This window comes from Notothenia rossii (assembly GCF_949606895.1).
Source record: "Notothenia rossii genome assembly, chromosome: 5".
NCBI lineage: Eukaryota > Metazoa > Chordata > Actinopteri > Perciformes > Nototheniidae > Notothenia > Notothenia rossii.
This window is the reverse complement of record NC_136903.1, coordinates 54,799,558-54,820,827: the sequence shown is the minus strand read 5'-3', so window position 1 is coordinate 54,820,827 and position 21,270 is coordinate 54,799,558. Positions and strand designations below refer to the sequence as shown.

Sequence of the window (21,270 nt, the reverse complement as noted above, 5' to 3'; positions counted from 1 at the left end):
CAGGTTCTCCAGAACTCGAGTTGATCGAATGCCCGTCACCTCAGCCAGTTTTTCTGTGGAGATCCCTGTCAAATGGCCAAGTTTTACCACTCCCGCTTCAATGAACGCATTTTTTTGGGCGGCTGAAGAGAAAATGGTTCCAGAAAGAAAACCTGTGTCAAACAGGGGCTCCTCAAACAGCCACATCCCAGGCCGGGGGTCAGGTGGTCTGGTAAAACTCAGAATCTTCCAGGCATTGATGACTGAGCAGTACAAAGGTGCAAGTTCAGTTATCTTGTACGCAGGGGCCTTCAGCAGAAACAGGTGTTTATCAAAACCAAAGCCCCCTGCCCTCCAGAGCAACAGCCGGGCCATAGCCAGCCAGCAGGGAGAGGCACCATACAGCAGCCGCTGAGCTGCCTGCAGTCTAAAAGCAGCAGTCCTCGCAGTAATGTCCACAAGGCCCTGCCCCCCCTCCGCCACAGGGAGGTACAGGACCGATGCTGGCACCCAGTGATGACCCGACCAGAAGAAATCCACGAGGAGCCGCTGCAGTTGTTTCATGAGGCCCGGCGGTGGGGTTAACACCTGGAGTCTGTGCCACAAAGATGAGGCAACCAGATTGTTGGCTACAAGAACTCTTCCCCTGTAGGACAGCCGGGGTAGCAGCCATTTCCATTTGGCTAATTTTGCTTGCACCTTTCCCAGCAATCCCTCCCAGTTCTGTGCCACCATGTCCTCAGACCCCAACCAAACTCCCAGGACCTTTAAACCCTCGTTTCCCCAGCTGAGGTTACCAGGAAGACTGGGCCTATTTTCTAAACTCCACTGACCTACCAAAACTGCCTCACTCTTCTCCCAGTTAACTTTGGCTGAGGCAGCCTTCCTATACAAAACTAAACTGTCCTGTAGCTCCTGGATATCTCGCTGACCCTGGATAAAAACACTGACATCATCAGCATAAGCTGATACAACCACCGGGGGGGCCTGAGCTGACACTGGCAGACTCAGGCCCCTCAGCCGGTTTCTAAGTCTGCACAAAAGCGGCTCGATGGCAATATTATATAATAGGCCTGAGATAGGGCAGCCCTGCCTGATCCCCCTTTTAACTGGTACAGGTCTGCTCAGCCCTCCCCCCACTTTCACAACACAACATGCATCACTGTACAAACACTTCACCCAGGACAAAAAATGCTCCCCAACACCAAAAGCCTGCAATGTGGCAGCCAGAAAAGTGTGATCCACACGATCAAAGGCCTTCTCTTGGTCAATAGAAATAATACCAACATTTATATTGTACAGTTTGCAAACATCAAAAGTGTCTCATCAAAAACAAATTGTCCACAATTGATCTGCCAGGGATGCAATACGTCTGATCAGTACCAACAAGAAGTTCGATAAAACACTTCAGTCTATTAGCTAAAACCTTTGACAGTATCTTATAGTCCGTACATAAGAGAGCCACAGGTCTCCAATTCTTCAGCAGGGTTAGATCTCCTTTCTTAGGCAACAGTGAAATCACTGCACGCCTACAGGAAGCTGGAAGAGTCCCTTTCCCAAAGGACTCCATCAATACATCCAACAAATCATGTCCTAAAATGCTCCAAAAATGTTTAAAAAAGTCTGCAGGTAAACCGTCTATGCCCGGAGCCTTGCCGGAGGCCATCTGTGTCACCGCAGAGGTCAGTTCCTCCAGCGTAATGTCAGAGCCCAAGGTGTCACTTTCGGCTGGACTCAGCTGTGGAAGACCCTGAAAAAGTTCATCAGCGGCTTCCACGTCACAACCTTCGGCTTTGAACAGGTCCGTGTAGAAGGACACTGCATGTCTCCTCATCTCAGCAGGTTCAGAGGTTACCTGTCCATCGGGAAGACGCAGACATACCATCTGCTTCCTTTGGCCCACAGACCTCTCCAGGTTGAAGAAAAAGGTGGTTGGTGCATCAATGTCTCTCATGGAAGTAAAACGGGCTCTGATCAGAGCTCCCTTGGCTTTCTCCTGAAGAAAACAGTTAAGCTGTTGTTGTTTTAGGAGGGACTGTTCTATATTTCGAGCAGACACACTCTCTAACTCTCTGATCTCTTTCTCTAACTGGTCTACAGCTCTCCTAGTGTTTGCAGTGGAGTAGGCTGTATGCTGTTGACAGAACACTCTAATCTGAGCCTTTCCTACCTCCCACCACTGACTCAGGGAGGGAAAAGACTCTTTCTTTGATTTCCAGTTGATCCAAAACAATTTAAAATTCTCACAGAAAATCAAATCTTGTAAAATGTTAACATTAAACTGCCAGAACGATCTAGGTTTCTCTGTGTTGGATAAAAACAAATCCAAAGAAACTAGCTGATGATCTGTAAAACCAACAGGTTGGATGTGACAGTTCACTGCACGAGTAATAAAAGAAGAAGACATGTAAAATCTGTCTAGCCTGGCTGCACTGACGCCCCCATCTAGCATTCTCATCCAGGTGTATTGTTTAACGGAGGGATGCTTCATCCTCCACACATCCACTAAGTCAGCCTCTCTTATCACCTGTGACAGTAAAAGGGACGACTGAGGATGAGGCTCCCGTCCTATTCTGTCTAAAGTGACATTAGTGCAAACGTTCCAGTCCCCCCCCAGTATAACACACTCCCCCTGTACACTAGTGTCTAGCTTGTCTTTTAATAACTGAAAAACAGATACACGTGCAGGGCCCTGATTGGGTGCATACACATTAATAAAAGTGAAAATGAACTCTAACAGTTCCACTTTCACCATCAAGGCTCTACCTGCCACTATCTCAGTGCTGGATAAAATCTTTACATTTAGAGAGGAGGAGAATAAAACAGCTACTCCAGCACTAAGGTTTGAGCCATGACTGAGTACATACTGACCCCCCCACCACATCCCCCAGTCTGTCTCATTCAGGCTATCACTGTGTGTTTCCTGCAGAAATATCACATCTAATTTTTTCTGATTAAAGACCTCTAACACTAAAGCTCTTTTCTGTGCACTTCTACCCCCGTTCATGTTCAAGGAAGCAACCCTTAAAGCCTGCATTAGAGGAAGGAGACAGAGAGAAAGAACAGACAGGTACACACAGCAGAGAGGAGACACCCAGTGTTGCATGATCATGTTGAAATTATTTAGACCTTTTCAGTTTCTTCCCTCTTTTGCTTCCAGCAGTTACATCCTGCCTCCTGAGACGATAACGTTTCTTTTCATCCAGCAGGTCTATCCCTACAACTTTCTGAAGAGTTCTCACTGTATGAAGAAACTTGTCAATGTCAGGGAAAAAATCTCTCACTTCCACTGACTTGCCAAAAGACTCCTCTAAAAAGACATTAATCTCTTCCAAAGAATATATCTCTGCGTTCTGAGAGAGACTATCTGCAACTGAAACACAGTCAGAATCCCCCTCACCGTCTGTGTCCATCTCTGTCACCTCATTATTGTCTGCAGCCTGTTGAAGCTCTTTTTGCCGCCCAGAGCCAGACGGCAGCTCCTTCTGTGTGCATACAGCCTCCACCTGTCCCACAGCACCAGTCCTCACCTGTCCTGCTACATCATCTCCCACCCGTTTACCTGTTTCCACATTGTTTCCTCTCACACTCACCACACTCTCTACAGTCCTTGTTTCATCTCTCACGATATTCATCCCTACTTCCTCCGCAGCCACCGGGGCCCCGGCGGGTGCAGCAGCAGCCCCAGCGACACCGGGTCCCGCTGCCGCGGACCAGGCCGCCCCGGGCTCGGCCGCCACAGCGGCCCCGGCCGCCCCCAGCTCGGCTGCCCCAGCGGCCCCCGGCTCGGCTGCCCCGGCGGCCCCGGGCCCAGCCGCACCCGGCGGAGCGGCGTGCCGTCTCTGTGGACATGCAACACGTTTGTGACCCGACTCCCCGCACTCAAATCACTTTACGCTCCCTGAGCTCGCATAAACCATATAAAAACCCTCTTCGTGCCTCACCCGGAAGGACACATCTAGTGTCTGAGTGGGACAATTCAGAAACATAAAAACCTGTCTCCGCAGAGATTGGACATGTTTTAACTTTTCATCCTTACACCCCAGAGCAACAGTGCGGAGATTACTGGCAAACTCACCAAAACGCTTCAGCTCCCGTTCCAGCGCCTCATTCGGGATGAACGGAGGAACGTCAGACACAGTGATCCGCGTGGACGGTGTCGCCAGCGGTGAAACTTGAATGTATTCCACGTTTAGCATTAATCCGCTCTCGATAAGTTCCGTCACATATTTCTGGTCTTTCAAAAAGACCACGACCGCTTTGTTCATGCGGGAAGCATAGGAGATGTTTACATGACCGACCTGATCCCCCACAGCCATCAGCACCTGCTCCACTGTGCTTGCGGCCTGAGCCACCAGCCGCACTCCGTGTCTCAGAGACACCGGCGGGCCCCGGAGGACGCCATCCCCGCCACGAGGCACGGAAAAACACTAAATTAACAAATTAACCGTACTTGCAAAGGGCACAAAAATCCCAACGAAAGATCATACAGTTAAAGAAACGATTGAAACAGAAACAAAAGAAATAAAGTTGAAATTCCCTCTTCCATCTTCAAACACACCTCCACCACCGAAGAAGAAGAAGAAGAAGAAGAAGAAGAAGAAGAAGAAGAAGAAGAAGAAGAAGAAGAAATACATTAAGTACTACAGTACTTAATGTATTTCTTCTTCTTCTTCTTCTTCTTCCATACTCCAAAAAGGAGCTAGAGTATAACCATTTCTCCTGAAAAACACACAGGATTTATGAAGCGGTGTAAGAATGAAGCGCCTACCCTGGTTTGGCTCCCCCGAGCATTTGGGTTTTCGATGCTTTGCTCAAAGACACCTCAGCAGTAGGGATGTAGATTTGTTTGATTTCAGAAAAGGTTGGGAGCAACTGTATATATATGTGATATATTTCTTTTTGAGATCTGACCAAAATTCAATTATTTTCCCAAACTGTCTTCTCGAGTACAGTTAAAATGGAAATACTTTTAACCAAATACAGATATTATAGGGTATAAAAATATAACCGGGGAGGCATTTATTGTTCAATTATAATAATACAAAGTTATCAAAGCGGGAAAGTAATGATTCTGTTAACATTTCTGGAGATTAAGGGAAGTATCCTCACTGTTGCTCTTCTCCTGTGGTGTTGGATCCAGAATCTGCCAACCGTCAAATGTTCCGTTATTTGCAAGATCAGGCTGCCTCATCTACGCCTCCGTCCACACGTGGAAGTTCCTAAGACACAAAGCAAAATTCCTATTACAACTGGATGATAATTCCTTAAGGTAATTCTCGCGGAAACAGCCTCAGACCTCCTCCTTGACACTGAGATAGACTAAACTTTTTGGTGAATGAAGTTGTGTGTACTGGATAACAGTTGTTATAATAAGATATTGCCACCTCTCACCAAATGCTGTCTGGGGATGTTTTCTTTGCGACGCCGTAGTCGGAGTGGTACTCGTTAATGGTCAGATTGCTGTTGGTGTTGTGGGCTGACTGAAAGTTGGTGACCACGCGGCAGGGAAGCCCAGCAGGCGCATCACTGCGACCGTAAAACGAAGGTTTGAGTCAGAATTTGTCGTCAGTTGAACACATTTGCCCCTTCAGAGTGAGCGAGACCCCTCCACTTCCCATCAGGATCCTGCTCACATGTTGGGGTTATTTTTTCCTTAACCTGTTAAGCCCTGAGCCTGTTTTTCAGATCTCGGGCTCGAAAATGACATTCCCAGAACAAATAACTATATCTTCACTTCTAAAAGTAAATTAATAATCTTTTTTCTCAAAGCAATGTCAAACCCGTGAGTTGGGTGTAGAAAAGTCAGAATCAATATAGATGTTTTTATTGAAGTAAATTCAGATTGAACACAGTAAAACATTTTAAATTATAGTGTCCGTCCAAAAAAAAACATTACTTATTGTGAAAACCACCTTTGAATGATGGGATAGTAGACTAAAAGCTTTGGGAATCCAAACTATAACATATAACAAGTACCCTTTAGCAAGACTGATTCAAAAAAAGTGGCATTTGACCTTTTTAGAGAGATTTAGCACAACAACAAAAAACCCACTTCTGGGGTCATTTGGGTGGATTTGCCATATCTCTGGCCCCCCTCGGTCGATTTTGATGATTGACACCTCTTTTGAACCGTTAGAGCCAATAGAATTGAGGGGAAGTTCCTCAAATCCATTTAAACATTACCATTGGTAAATGTATATTAAAACTGTTACCTGAGCACATGACCCCGGCGAACACCCAGCACTGTCCAAACTTCACGTGGTGGGATCCAAGGTTGTACCATTGCCGCAGGATGGGTTAACTTCCGCTCCAGTGAGTGGGGTTTTGGCCCCCAACATATGGAGGTGACCAATTTCCCGCCAGGACCCCACGATCATCCACAGAGTTGATCTTGAAGAAAATAAGGAATTTCTCTTTTAATGTGGCCTTGTCTCTTCAAAGTTACAACTTCACGGACTGAACTGGAGGATCAACAATGACGCTGTGTACAAGAAGGGGATGAGCAGACTCTATTTTCTGAGGAAGCTGAGATCCTTCCACGTGTGCAGCAAGATGCTGGAGATCTTTGTGGCCAGTGCACTCTTCTTTGCTGCGGTCTGCTGTGGGGGCAGCATCAGAGCCAGAGCCAGCTGGACCCCATTGAAGCTGTGGTGTAGAGGAGGACACTGAACAGGCTGTTGTCCATCATGGATAACCTCACCCCCCTCTCCACCTGCAGCTGGACAGACAGATAACCCCACCCCCTTCTCCACCTGCAGCTGCACAGACAGCGAAGGTCTTTCTCCAACAGACTGCTGCAGCTCCGCTTTCACACAGGAAAACATTCCTGCCCACTGCAATAACACTTTACAACAGCTCACCTCTGGCTGGCAGATTACTCACTGCTACATAGTAGAGTTTCTCCTTTCTTTGTTTCCTGTATTAATTTTGACTATTTATTTTAATTATCCAGAATATTTTATATGGTTTATATTTGATATGATACCTTAAAAACTCCTTTTATTTTTTAATTGTTAATTTTATTTTTTCCACTTTTTAAAGTATTTGAAATATTTACATTTTAATGTCTGAACACACTTCTGCTTCTGTAACGGAAGTTATATTAAGGTATTTTATTAAAGGTAAACTTTGAATTGTGATTGCCAAAGTAGAGTGCTGGCACTCTTTGTAATTAATTCATAATTTATCATTAAATCTGCACGAGCAATATATACTACACAAGTTATTTTACTTAAAGGTCGCCTATTGTACAAAATGCACTTTTTTATGTATTTTATTATTATTACTATGTATTTATTTCAACATGTGGTTTGGAACATAATATGGCATTTAGTCACGGGCTCACGGCAGCATTTAGCTGGGAATCTGATTCTCTCTCTCTCTGCAGCTCTGCTGCATGTGTGCTCCAAAGGGGGCGTGGCCCCGAATCAGTACTTTAGTAACAGGGCTGAAATAGAGGGGTATGAGACAGGCTACAATGGGTGATATGTTTTGTATTTTGAGCAAAACACTTCAGAGACATGTTTTATATAGATATGGCCCAATAATATATTGCTCAAATATAGCATAATAGGTGAGCTTTAAGGTTCATGTAATGCTAATACTTCTATAGTTTTTGGTTGGACTTGTAACAGAGTATTTCTAAGCTTTGGTAATGTTGCTTTTCTAAAAAGTAATAGATGTGAGTACTTCTTTCACTTGGTAAATAGCATCGTTGCATTGGTGCTGTGCACACAGCTGCCTGTTGCAGCAGCTCCCTCAAAAAGGTCCCAAATTGGGATAAATAAAGTTCTATTTTATCTTACTAAACATCCAGAAGACAACTCTGCCTGTGCTGTTGCATAAAACAAACTGACTCCCAACATTTCTGAATTTTGGATCCCAACAGTCTAAAATGTCAGCCAACAAAGGCTTAGCTGTTATTTGAGGGATTGTGGATTTGTGTGTAAGAAATAAACGCAGTATATCATACCATGGCGCTGACCACGCGGCTGACGTAGATGGGGTTACAGCGAGCGGAGACATCGTCAGCATGGTCTTTAGCATGTTTGAGGTTACGGTCCAACATCCTCAAACAAATGTCCACCATGTTGTCCTCAAACTGGAAGAGGGGAGAGCATTTTGAGTGTTATTTTATTTATTATAATGCAGATGAGAATGTTGTTTATACTTTAAATGAGAAATCATCTGCTCTTGGCAAGACATTCACATTGATCAAATTCAAACTTTGGCTACTCAAAAGACACAATGAAATGTATAACCTCTTCTGAATGTGGAATATTGGTTACATCAATTCTAAACAATTATATATAAAACTAGAAGTTTAAGAAATGTACACAACTTGAAATTGAGTGGTTTTCATTTGCTTGTACAAAACAATGTTTTTGGACGTGTCTGTCTGTCTGTCTGTCTGTCTGTCTGTCTGTCTGTCTGTCTGTCTGTCTGTCTGTCTGTCTGTCTGTCTGTGTACTTGTCCAAAGTCCCAGGCTAAAGGGAAGATGTAGTTATTACTTCCTCTGTAGATTACTCCTTGTTCATTCCTCACATACTCATTTATCTCCTTCTCATCCTTCAGATACACCCAGTCAACTACAGACAGACAGACAGACAGACAGACAGACAGACAGACAGACGATAGTCTTCGGTTATATAGTATTGAAATACTTTGTTGAAAAAAGTCCTGCATTTAAAATCTTACTTAAGCAAAAGAAAACAATAAATCAATGTCAGTGGTGGTCAAATGTAAGTAAAATATATATAAAACCTGATTTTTAATGTGATTTTAGTTATGTTTTAATGTGTTTAGTTGCTGGTTTTATAGTTAATTTCATTGTCTGTGTGTTAAACATGCTCCGTTTTGATTGGAAAGCACTTTTGAAATGTGTTTTCTCAACTGAGTTTCAATTTTGCGAGTATGTTTTATATCTAGTGTGTTGACCATTTACAATATAATTCACCAACAGTTTTTTCAAATGAACCTTGAACCACTGAATTAAATGACTCTTTCTTCTTAACCATCAACGTGTGTCTTAGATCTGATTCCAACTGAGCTGTTAAAATAAGTTTTCCCATTAATTAAAACGTCTTTATTCAATATAATTAATATGTCCTTATTATCAGCCTACGTATCACAATCCTTTAAAGTAGCAGCTTTTGGTCTATAGTTTTAGCCAACTATAGACCTATTTCTAATCTTCCGTTCCTCTCAAAAGTTCCTTAGAAAGCAGTCGCAAAACAGTTGTGTGATTACTTAAAAAACAATGATTTATTTGAAGATTTTCAGTCTGGCTTTAGAACACATCATAGCACAGAGACAGCTCTGGTTAAAGTCAAAAATGACATTCTAATAGCCTCAGACAAAGAACTTGTCTCTATTCTTGTCTTGCTCGATCTCAGGGCTGCATTTGATACTATCGACCACTGGTGGCATTAGACTTTTTCGCTGCCCGTTATTTTGACGGACAGGATCTTAACATGTCCAGTTTGTATGTGTCAACAATGAATCTTCCATGCAAACCAAAGTTAGCCATGGAGTGCCACAGGGCTCAGTGCTTGGACCTATTTTGTTCACATTTATATATGCTTCCGTTAGGCAATATTATAAGGAATCACTCTGTACATTTTGATTGTTATGCGGATGATACTCAACTATATTTATCTATAAAGCCTGATGAAACCAATCATCTAAATACAAATTCAAAACTGCCTCAAGGACTTAAAAACCTGGATGACCTTACATTTATTTATGTTAAAGTTATTGGGCCGAGTTATTGTACTCAGCCCAAAGAATCCAACTATCTAAAGATATACTAACTCTGGATGGCATTCATTTGGCCTCCAGTGAGACAGTAAGGAATCTTGGTGTTTTATTTGATCAGGATTTATCCTTTAACGCACACATAAAACAAATGTCATGGACCGCCTTCTTTCATCTACGTAACATTGCGCAAAACAGGCATATCTTGCCTCAAAACGATGCAGAGAAACTAGTCCATGCATTTGTTACTTCAAGGCTGGATTATTGTATCTCTTTATTATCAGGGTGTACCAAGAAGTCAGTTAAGTCGCTTCAGCTGATTCAAAATGCTGCAACACGTGTATTGACAAGAGCACGGAAAAGGGACCACATTACTCCTGTTTTGGCTGCTTTGCGTTGCGCTCCAAGAATGCAGGGTTGTTGGTTGTTCCTAGAGTCTCTAAAAGTACAATGGGAGCCAGAACCTTTTGTTATCAAGCTCCTCTTTTGTGGAATCAGCTTCCAGTTTGTTTTCGGGCGGCAGACACCCTATCTGTTTTAAAAGTCAGCTTAAGACCTTCCTTTTTGATAAAGCTTATAGATAGGGCTCACTATATTCAGCCCCTAGTTTTGCTGATTTAGGCTTAGTTTGTCGGGGGACACCTTACTTCTTCCTTCTCGCTGTCTGTACCTGTGTACTGTCATGTTTCGAATAACCCAGCTTCCCAGAAATGTGTTTTTGGTTTCTGACTACGCCGGGATCCTGAGTCGTGCATGTTGCTGTGGTCCTGAGTCCTGGATTTTGAGTGGTGGCTGTGCCTGTTGCTGTGGTCCTGCCTGATTCTCACCATACTATTTCTCTGATGGAAGTTAACGGCCGGCCCGGCCTGCTTTTTTTTCTTTTCTTAACGTCATCATTTAAGTTGCGCTGACAGGCGACTGAGGTCCACAGTTTCCCCGCAGTGAGGTGCTAGCAGTGCACGAGCGTGCCCACCCGCACAGTCTGTGACGTCACAGTATTGAAAATCATACCGACGGTATTTCGAAATACCCTGGTATACCGTAATACCGTCATACCGCCCAAGCCTATGGGCTATATAAATAATCCTTGATTAATTGATTGATTGATTGATTGATTGATTGACATGGTAATTTGTCTGGCAGTGGCTCAGTCAGTATGGACTTGGACTAGGACCTAAATATGGTGTGTGGACTGCTACTTGGAGGGGTACAAGTTCACCTCCTGCCCTGCCGTGTTGCCCTTGAGCAAGGGACCGGACACCCCCCCCGCTCCCATTGCTCCCCGGGCGCTGTACAATAGCTGCCCACTGCTCCTAGTACTAGGATGGGTTAAATGCAGAGGTAAAATGTCACTGTGTGTGCTGTGTGCATGTATGTGTGACAATTAAAAGAGGGTTTCGTTCTCCAATTCTGATAAATGTTCCGAGTAGCTTTAATAAACCTTCAAAGAATGACAGATGAAGCACCTACCGGGACACCAGGGGTTGTTGAGCACCACCAGCATCTCCTCCCCCCCGAGTTTCACAGTCAGGATCCACTCCCCCACAGGGGTGACAGCCGGGGGGGTGAGGTTGAGGACCAGAGTTTGCAGGGAGGAGTCCTTGTGCAGATCCGCCTTCCATACTGCTATAGCTGAACGGGAGCGGGTCACCACATCTGGGACGCCGAAGAGTGAAAGAATCCCCTGTTTCTCCGTTGGAATTTGTCCTGCAGAGGAGCCAATGAAGTTAATAGATGAGATGCTCAAGTCAAGAAATATTACGATAGGAGTTATATTAGAAAGCTCAAAAAGGAGCATGTTTTTCAAAACACAAGCTCCATAGAGTGAATGTATCCATACAGGAAGCTTAAGATGAGCCTTGTCTTTTATACCAAAAGTCCTCTAAAGCAACACAAAACACAAGCACCATAGAGTTACCGTATACTTACTGTATGCTCAGAATGAAGCATATTTATTAAAAAAAGACCCATGGAGTGACTGTATTCTTACAGAAAGTGCAGGGAGAGGCAGGGTTTTCAAAATAAAAGCCTTACAGGAAGCACGTTGTTTTTCTAAAGTCACAGATAGCAACAATAAAGCCACTCAATCAATGCAGTCACTGAACTTCCATACTTTTTTCAATGTAAGGCTGAAAATGAAATGAAAATGAAATGAAAATGAAATGAAATTCCCAGATGCATTTCTTTATTATTTATTTATTAATTATTAAGTAATTAAATGGAAAGGCAGATGCCAGAAGTCATATCCTGTCATAACTACATTGAGTGAGTAATCAGTATTGGCATTGTATGAAAAACATATACATGCAACAATATAAATAATTTAAAGAAAGCCTGACCTGTCTTTGCAGTGATGTGCAGCTGGTGCAGTTTAGGGTCGAAAGGCTGCGTCAAATTCAGGGTCAGTTTGAAGGGCTGACCTCGCCTCAGCTGATCCATAGAGATATCACCGGTGTGGTGGAGGAAGTTGTTGTTCCTAGGGTGGAGGTCCACTCCCTTAAAAAAAAAAAGAAGAAGATTTTAAGATATTTTTACGAAAATTGTTAATTATATGTGAAAGAATGTGGAAAAGTAAATGGATAAATTGCATGTTAGTTATATCTAATTCTATTATATAAATATATATATTTTCTTATTCCTGCAACTCATACCATCATGTCAATTGCCGTCTTTAACATTTTTATGTCACTTTTATTCATTTCATTTCATTTCAAACCTTTATTTACCCAGGTGTATCCCATTGAGATCATTGATCTCTTTTTCAAGGGAGACCTGCTAGGGACCACATTACTCCTGCACCATCTCTCTGCACTTATTATATGTTGCATTGTTGGAGTCTGGAATTTTAGATTTTCATTGCAGAAACTATGCTTCAGCCATCGTGACGAATAAAGTTTTTGAATTCTTCGAATACTTTGGTGTTCCTGCTCTGCACTAAACGGACAGAAAAGTTACCATCTGGTGGAAAATAAGGTAGCTAGAGAATTTCCCTAAGGCATAAGAAAATAGCTGAATTTGTAAAAAATAAAAAATGCTTTGGTTTGTAGAGCTGTAAAAACCAGTTATGTTTTCATTAATGTTCACTCATTCATTCCAGAGGGCTGAGAAGAATGCCATCTGCTCCGACAGCTAAAAATGAATATTTAGAGCTTTTTTCTTTAAAGATATTTTATCAAATGTTTAACTTGTGCAAAATCATATTAACACAGTGCTTAGCCAAAAATAATCCAGTTTGGGATATATTAAATAGGCCTATATTTAATCTAATATTGTTATCTGGGAAGGGCTAATTATCATTAATTTAATTCAGTTTCACATTAAATGTTACGTTTTATGGCATCATTTTGAAATTTGAACACAGTGTTTGCTTTTTTCAACATATGCAACCAACACAATATTAAGGATTCTATTCATATTCATATGATGTATGCAAAAGTCGAACTGTACTTACCAGAATGTCCAAAATATGCCATTTCACAAACAGTTTCCCTCCTTAAAACCTGGATGTAGCAGACAGTTACTGAGAGCAGCTCACTGACAGGTGAGCTATGTATGAGGTTTAAATACTCTGAAGCCCAGCCCATCTCACATTTAGATACAACACGTTTTGCAACCTGGAATTCGAATTTCCTTTGAGATCAGATTATAGGTTCCTGTTTTTCAGCTGACTTGTTAAAGATCACTATGCTGCAAATATATCATGTTACACTTCCTGGCTTTTGTTGAGAGACTTACAATGAGTGTGTTTAAGTGGTATCCCCCCACATTTTATAATTGCATTTCAGACTTTTATTTAAAAAGGTGTTCTGATGCTTCTTCAACTCAGATTATATAAGTATCTGTGAATGTTTTTAAAAGAAGAAAAATAAAAAGGTAGCACTTAAAGAGTTTAGCCCATTTGAAACAAATGCACTATTACAATGGTTTGGCTACTTTGAAGCGTATAGTATATGCATGTTTCTTGTTGTTCTAAGTTTGTGTCTTTATGGTTTATTGCGCTTATTGTAAGTCTCTTTGGATAAAAGCGTCAGCTTCATAAATTTAATAATGATATAATAATAAACAATGTAATGAGATGTGCCACAGTACAGAAGGGAGTCCTGTCTGGAGGTTCGGATGTCTAGAGCAGGAGTGGTGACCAAGCTCATCCGAGAAGGCAGAGAGAACAATGGAGACCTGACAATGCTCCGGCATATTGTGCGTATGGCTCAATACCAGACAAGCTGAACCAGGCAGTCATGGTCAAACATCATGAGCCGGGCCAAGTGGTAGGTCTCATTCTGGATTATTACACCCAGTTCAGTGGTCAGTAACATCGGAGTGGCATAGACTAGAGGTTGGAATCATTACTGGTTGCACCATCTCTGTGATCCTCTTTGCTGTGGCCACTCATGGTTGTGAAGTCTGCTGAACCACAGTGCTGGGACCCGTGGTCCAAGTCAGGGATACGCCAGCCACCAATCAGGGCATTCATGGATGACCTGACTGTCACACCAGGAAGCAGGTGGATTGTACAAGGGCTGGAGGGAACACATTTATTTGGCAAGAATGAGGTTCAAGCCGGTAAAATCAAGATCATTGGTGCTTAGGGAGGGAAAGGTCATTGACAGGTTCCGCTTCAGCATTGAAGGGGCACCAATCCAAACTGTCTCAGAAAAGCCAGAGGACATTCTTGGCAAGATTTTCAACAGCAACCTGAAGGACACTACATCAGTCCAGGCAACCGGTCAGGAGCTGGAGAGATGGTTGAGAGAGGTGTACCGGTCGAGACTTCGTGGCAAATGCAAAGCCTCCAGCTACACCTGCTCTCTGAGAAGTTGTCAGTGCTGCAGGTGGATCACAGCCTGGTGGCCTGGATTACAGACTCCTCACCAGCAGACATCAGTATATCAGGCTACAGGGCAGCGTGTCTGATGTGCTGGTGAGCAACACTGGAGCCCCCGAAGGAACTGTGCTGTCACCATACCTGCTTAAACTCCGGAATTTCCCCACTGGGATTAATAAAGCCTCAAGTATTATTGTAAACTAGCTAAACTGGATCTTCTTGATCTGCTGTGGAAACTCACACTTATTGTGAAAATCTGGATAAATAAAAAAGGACTTACCGAAATATAACCATATTCCCCAATCATTTGTTATTCTTTTCAAACGTGCATGTTTGCGCAAAAGCTTTAAATACAGCTATGAAGTGTGTATTTCTAACTAATCATTTTGTACTACTATTTCAACAATAACACTTTTTATGTAAGGCACCTTTCATGGCACAAAAATAGAGACAATAATAACACATTCAATATGTAGTAGAGCACCAGTTATAAACTTCAACGGAAACAACAATAAAATATATCAAGCAACCCAAAAAGTTAAAAAATGTGGTAATAAATTAGAAGCAGTTGTGGTTTAAATTAAATACGCGTATCCAGGGAAGAAAACTGATAATATTATTGTTTTAAAATGACTAAATTACTTAACGATGCTTCAGCTTTGTCTAATTTTAAACCAACTGTTATATGTATTGAATGGGGGGAGTGTGTGTGTGTGTGTGTGTGTGTGTGTGTGTGTGTGTGTGTGTGTGTGTGTGTGTGTGTGTGTGTGTGTGTGTGTGTGTGTGTGTGTGTGTGTGTGTGTGTGTGTGTGTGTGTGTGTGTGTGTGTGTGTGTGTGTGTGTGTGTGTGTGTGTGTGTGTGTGTGTGTGTGTGTGTGTGTGCGCGTGTGTGTGTGTGTGTGTGTGTGTGTGATGGTGGTAAGGTGAGAGCCATGGGGAGTTGGCAATATCCTTTCCAACTGGATATGACCACCAAATCGTGTTTCTAATTATTCTTCAAAAATAAATAATCGGTATTTCTTTCTTGATGCTATAAATTATCCTATTGTATTTATTAAATTATGCTCGAGTATTATATAATAAACTAAGTTAGTAAGGTAATACAACCATAACCACAGAACAACGGAGCTAATGATTTCCAGTTAATAGTTAATTTCCAATACAAGAAATAGAAGACTTTTGATTGTTGTTCTGCATTTTTGTTGATAAAGACAAAACCTGACACTTTTTCAATTATTACAAGAAAAGGTTTTTATTTACTGCGTAAAAATTATTGCCACATTACGATTTCAATTTCATTTAGACCACCAGGAGGCAGTTTGAAGAGATCTGGCTTTTATATTTGGACTGGGGAGGAAATAAAAAATAAAATTCTCATTAGGAACTCCCAGTGTGATGAAAGGTCTGTCTCAATAAGACAAAGGTGAACGGACACTCCCTTTAAAGAATTAAGCAAGTCCTTTTGAGCTCAGTGTATTTTGCAATTCAATTCTCATTCATTAAATAAGTTGAATAACCAATAAAATAAGAAGAAGCTTCTCACCTGATCGGTCACCTTTTTATCTCATCTGCTCAGTGACTTGTTGTGATTTGCTCTGTCAGTCATGCCGGATGTTGTGTCTCTTCATTATGAAACAACATGGTTGACATAACCGCAGTGACATTTGGATTCCTAATTTCCTGATAAATGTCAGTTTCTATTGACACAGTCATATAATGTAATTATGCGTTTTAGCATTGAGGTCATTCTTAGTGAAGGTTTTGTACTGGATTGCTATAATACAAATACAATTAAATGAGAACAAATGTAGTGTGATACATTTTGACAAGAAATTGGTAAAGGGAAATGGTCTGAAAAATATGTAAAAATGTTAAATAGATATGATAATGAAAAGAAAATTGTGAAATGTAAGGAAAATGTTGGACCAAAAACAATAAAAATAAATCTTGGAAATATATGGGAATTGTACAACTAAAATGAAATAAATCTAAATCCTAAAGCAGGATAAACAAAGTTGCAAATCTAATGTGTGACACTTAAATTGGTCTTCATGGAGCAACACTGTAAAGATAACTAGAGAATGCAATTCCTGAAGAAATTGCTATTGGGAATGCTTTATAATAATAATAATAATAATAATAATAATAATAATAATAATAACAACACATGGGACTTATATAGCGCTTTTCTGGAGACTCAAAGACGCTTTGACAGAGAATTAAAAAAGACAAAAAAAAAACAAAGACATACAAAAAAAGAGATAAACAAAACAGAAAATAGGGAGGGGGGTCAGTGGTTGAATGCAGTGTTGAACAGGTGGGTTTTGAGTGATGTTTTGAATGCTGTGAGGGAGGAAGAATCTCAGATGGATTGGGGTAGTGAGTTCCAGAGGGTGGGTGCAGCAACGGAGAAGGCTCTGCCGCCCCAGGACTTGAGGTTGGTCCGGGTGGGGAAGGATAGGAGGTTGGCAGCAGCAGAGCGGAGGGAGCTAGTGGGAGTGTGTCTGTGGAGGAGGTCAGTCAGGTAGGATGGGGCCAGGTTATGGAGGGCTTTGTATGTCATGAGGAGGATTTTGTACTGAATTCTCTGGGGGATGGCGAGCCAGTGGAGCCTTATGAGGACGGGGGTGATGTGTTCACGGATTCGGGTGTGGGTGAGTAGGCGGGCGGCGGAGTTCTGGATATATTTAAGTTTGTTGAGGATTTTTGCAGGTGAACCATAGAGGAGGCTGTTGCAATAGTCCAGACGGGAGGTGATAAAGGCGTGGATTAGGGTTTCGGCAGCAGTGGAGGAGAGGGATGGACGTAGACGGGCAATGTTTTTGAGGTGGAAGAAGGCTGTCTTTGTTATCCGTTTGATGTATTTGTTGTAGGAGAGGGTTTGGTCAAATATGATGCCTAGGTTCCGGAGGTAAGCTATGGATAGATGTGGTGAGCTTGTTTGGTCCAATGATTATTATCTCAGATTTATCGCAGTTGAGTTTCAGGAAGTTGAGTTGCAGCCAGGATTTTATTTCAGTGATGCAGTTTGTCAGGATGGAGTGAGTAGCAGTGGAGATGGACTTGGTGGAGATGAGAAGCTGGATGTCGTCGGCAAAGCAGTGTAATTGAAGTCCATGACGGCGGATTAAGTGACCAAGGGGAAGCAGGTAGAGGATGAAGAGGAGGGGGCCGAGAACTGAACCTTGGGGGACACCTTGGGGGAGAGGAGCGGTGGGGTTTGCAGTTATTGATGTAGACGAACTGTCCGACAGGTATGATGTGAACCAAGGGCAGTGCCGGTGATGTTGAAGGTGGTTTCAAGACGGGTGAGGAGGATGGAGTGATTGATGGTGTCGAAGGCAGCGCTGAGGTCAAGGAGGATGAAGATGTTGAGGCTACCAGCGTCGGAGGAGAGGAGAAGGTCATTTGTGATTTTGAGGAGTGCGGTTTCGGTACTGTGGTTTGAGCGGAATCCGGATTGAAAAGTTTCATAGAGGTTATTAGCAGAGAGATGATGCTTAAGTTGTGACGCTACAGCGCGTTCCAGAACTTTTGACAGAAAGGGTAGGTTCGAGATTGGTCTGAAGTTATTAGGGTTGTCAGGGTTGAGTCCGGGTTTTTTCAGAATAGGAGTAATAGCAGCTATTTTGAGGGATGGTGGGACGGTGCCAGAAGACAGGGAGGAGTTGATGTTGTAGTGATGAGTGAAGAGAGAGTAGGAAGGCAGGCCTTAACAAAGCTGGAGGGGATGGGGTCCAGGGTGCAGATGGCACTTTTCATTCCTGTGAGGAGATCAGAGAGGTCAGTAGTGGAGACAGGGGAGAACTGGGACAGGGGTTGGCAGGATAAGGGGGGGCAGGTGGCTTGAGGGGGAGCTGGTGTGGTAGTGGTTAAGCTGCTGTAAATGTTGTCTATTTTGCTTTGAAAAAAATGTGAGAAAAGAGCTGCATTTGTTGACTCTGAATGACTGAGTGGTGGTGTCCAGGGGGCTGAGGAGTTTATTTATTGTGGAGAAGAGTATTTTGGGGTTTCTGGAGCCAGTGTGGATTAACTGAGAGTAGTAGGTGGTGCGGGCATGGGAGAGGGCATCTTTATATTGCTGTAGGTTGTCCTTGTAGGTTTGAGAATGAATCGTGAGACCTGTTTTATTGTGGAGTCTTTCAACTTGCCGGGCACGGGTTTTCATCAGACGGAGTTCAGGGGTGAACCAGGGAGCAGAGTGGGTGAAGGAAACTGTTTGGGTTTTTATGGGTGGAAGTTGGTCAAGGCAGGAGGACAGAACGTTGTTGTAGTAGTTGGTGAGATCAGAGGGGCTATGGAGGTCCACAAAGGGAGTCGTGGATATTTTTTCAGAGAGCGAGGATGAGAGCGAGGTAGCTGAAACACAGCTTAGTTTACGGAAGTTGATTTTGCGTTTGTGCTTTGGTGGTGGGGTGGGAATGTTGATGGTCATGGTGATGGCTAAGTAGTCGGAGAGGAAGAGGTGAATGGTGAAGGTTTAGTCCAGTCGAGCAAACAAGGTCCAGAATGTGGCCACGGTTATGGGTACGAAAGTTGACATGTTGAATGAGGTTGAAGTAATTAAGCATGTCCGTGAAGTCTGTAGTTATTGTAGAGTCAGTGGAGTCCATGTGGATGTTGAAATCACCAAGTAGGAGGACTGAGGTGGAGAAAGAACAGAGCTGGGTTAGAAATTCAGAAAAATCAGAGAGGAATGATGGGTTTGGTTTGGGAGGGCGGTAAACAACTGCCAGGACTGTGTGTGACCAGAGAGTTTAAAAGCCATGTGTTCAAATGAACGAGCAGATGAGATGGGGATGAGGCTGGTTTTAATGTCCTGTCGGTGTATTACGGCAATTCCACCACCTCGGCCCTCCGAGCTTGGTTTATTTATGTATGAGTATCCATTGGGTGTAGTGAGGTTGAGTGAGAGATAATCCAGAGGTTGTTGCCAGGTTTCCGTCAGACAGAGAAAGTCCAGTTTATTGTCCAGAATTAATTTGTTGAGAATGTGGCTTTTCATAGGTGTTACGACATCGGGTTTTATGGTGAGGGATGCATTTCCATGGAAACGGCATATGGTGAGAGGTCAGATTTGACGTAGAGCTGTTGAGGCATGGAGAGGTAATATACAGGTGAAGATTGTGGGACGACCGGACCGTGTCCATTGGAGCTACAGCGACATCGTGTTTTATGGCGAGGGATGTGTTTCCATGGCAACAGCGTATGGTGAGATCTCAGATTTGGCATAAAGCTGTTGAGGCATGGACCGGTGATATACAAGCAAAGTTTGGGGGACGATCGGACCGTGTCCATTGGAGTTACAGCGGCATCGTGTTTTATGGCGTGGGATTTCCATGGAAACGGCATATGATGACACCCCATAATTGACGTAGAGCTGTTGAGGGTAGGAACATTAACCATTATCTGAAGTCTGCTGCTCTGAGCATGTCAGTTGGAGTTATGACATCATCGTGATCCATGACACAGGTGTTTATATTTGAGCTACCAATGTGTCTAGAGATCAAAGGTTTCCATGGTGATGTGCAGTAATCAGTGAGAGGAGAGCATTTTCATTGTTCTGAATGAGAGATAAACCTGTTACATGTGAACGTTTTGTTAAAGAACCGTAACAGATATCGGTGAAATTTCAAAGCGTGAAGCATGTCATGGAACTTGAGCATCTGAAGTGTACTTTTTGTGTACTTTCGGGTCAATAATGTGGCCTTTTTGGCAGATTAACTAAAGGTGTGCGGCTGCTGTGGTGGGGAAAGATGAGGCTGAAATTACAATGGGCTTTAATGGAGACATGTTGAAAGTTTTTGTCACTTCTTGCCCTCAAGAGGTATTTTGTTTCATTATTTTGCTTTTTTTTTATTTTGCTTTTTCTTCAAGCTACGAGATGTTTTCCTACGTTTCTCATGAAAAATTATGTCTCAGGAGTGTAGGGTTTGGGAATTATGGCAAGTTTAAAAGAAAATATGAAGGCAAAATTAAATCTGTCCTCCACTCTAGCTGTGACATCACGTACTCTAAAATCTGAAGAAGGCCTCTTTACCAAGGTCTGAACAATGTTTAATATCTCTAAAAGTAAGAATCAGATTTAAAAGTTGTTTTGCACGAATAATGTCAGAAAGATGTGTAACATTTTAAAGTTGGAATGAGGTTTTTGAGTGAAAGTATGAAGGAACAGTTAGCAGTTGAAGAAGGAGCAGTTAGCAGTTGAAATTGCATGAAGATCGTTGAAGTCTGAAGAGTTCTCCATTGACTTCCATGTTAAAAATGTGATGAATTATGGGATGTATCTCTGGAATTATGAAAGTTATGAATGATAAAAGTAATAGCCATCGATTCCCGACCGAGCTGAACGTTTTGATGTTTGAACGGAGTTCCTGCGAGGTTCAATGTGGGAGAAGAAGAGGTGCAAAATAACCCGGCGGAATAATAAAGAATTTTGTAAGTAGATACTGTATAAATAAATAAAAGGGGTTTTCTGTTTAGTTTTTTATTTACCCTGTTAATAACTGATATGTTTCGTTTGGTAACAAGCTATAAACCAACAGTTACTGGCAATAAGTATGTGTGTGTGTGTGTGTGTGTGTGTGTGTGTGTGTGTGTGTGTGTGTGTGTGTGTGTGTGTGTGTGTGTGTGTGTGTGTGTGTGTGTGTGGGGGTGTGTGTGTGGGGGTGTGTGTGTGGGGGTGTGTGTGTGGGGGTGTGTGTGT

General features: G+C 42.6%; 1 pseudogene across 1 annotated transcript in view; it reads right to left on the bottom strand.

The window, feature by feature from the left end:
• Nucleotides 1-21,215, bottom strand: part of LOC307038840 (protein-glutamine gamma-glutamyltransferase 2-like) — a 69,677-nt pseudogene extending 48,462 nt beyond the window's left edge. The window contains exons 1-8 of the transcript XR_013810658.1: nucleotides 12,079-21,215; nucleotides 11,210-11,446; nucleotides 7,955-8,083; nucleotides 6,436-6,627; nucleotides 6,195-6,234; nucleotides 5,374-5,508; nucleotides 5,092-5,201; nucleotides 4,751-4,803 (exon numbers count right to left, since the gene is read on the bottom strand). The product of XR_013810658.1 is annotated as a protein-glutamine gamma-glutamyltransferase 2-like (transcript). The remainder of the gene's footprint in view (nucleotides 1-4,750; nucleotides 4,804-5,091; nucleotides 5,202-5,373; nucleotides 5,509-6,194; nucleotides 6,235-6,435; nucleotides 6,628-7,954; nucleotides 8,084-11,209; nucleotides 11,447-12,078) is intronic.
• Nucleotides 21,216-21,270: the final 55 nt, after the last annotated feature.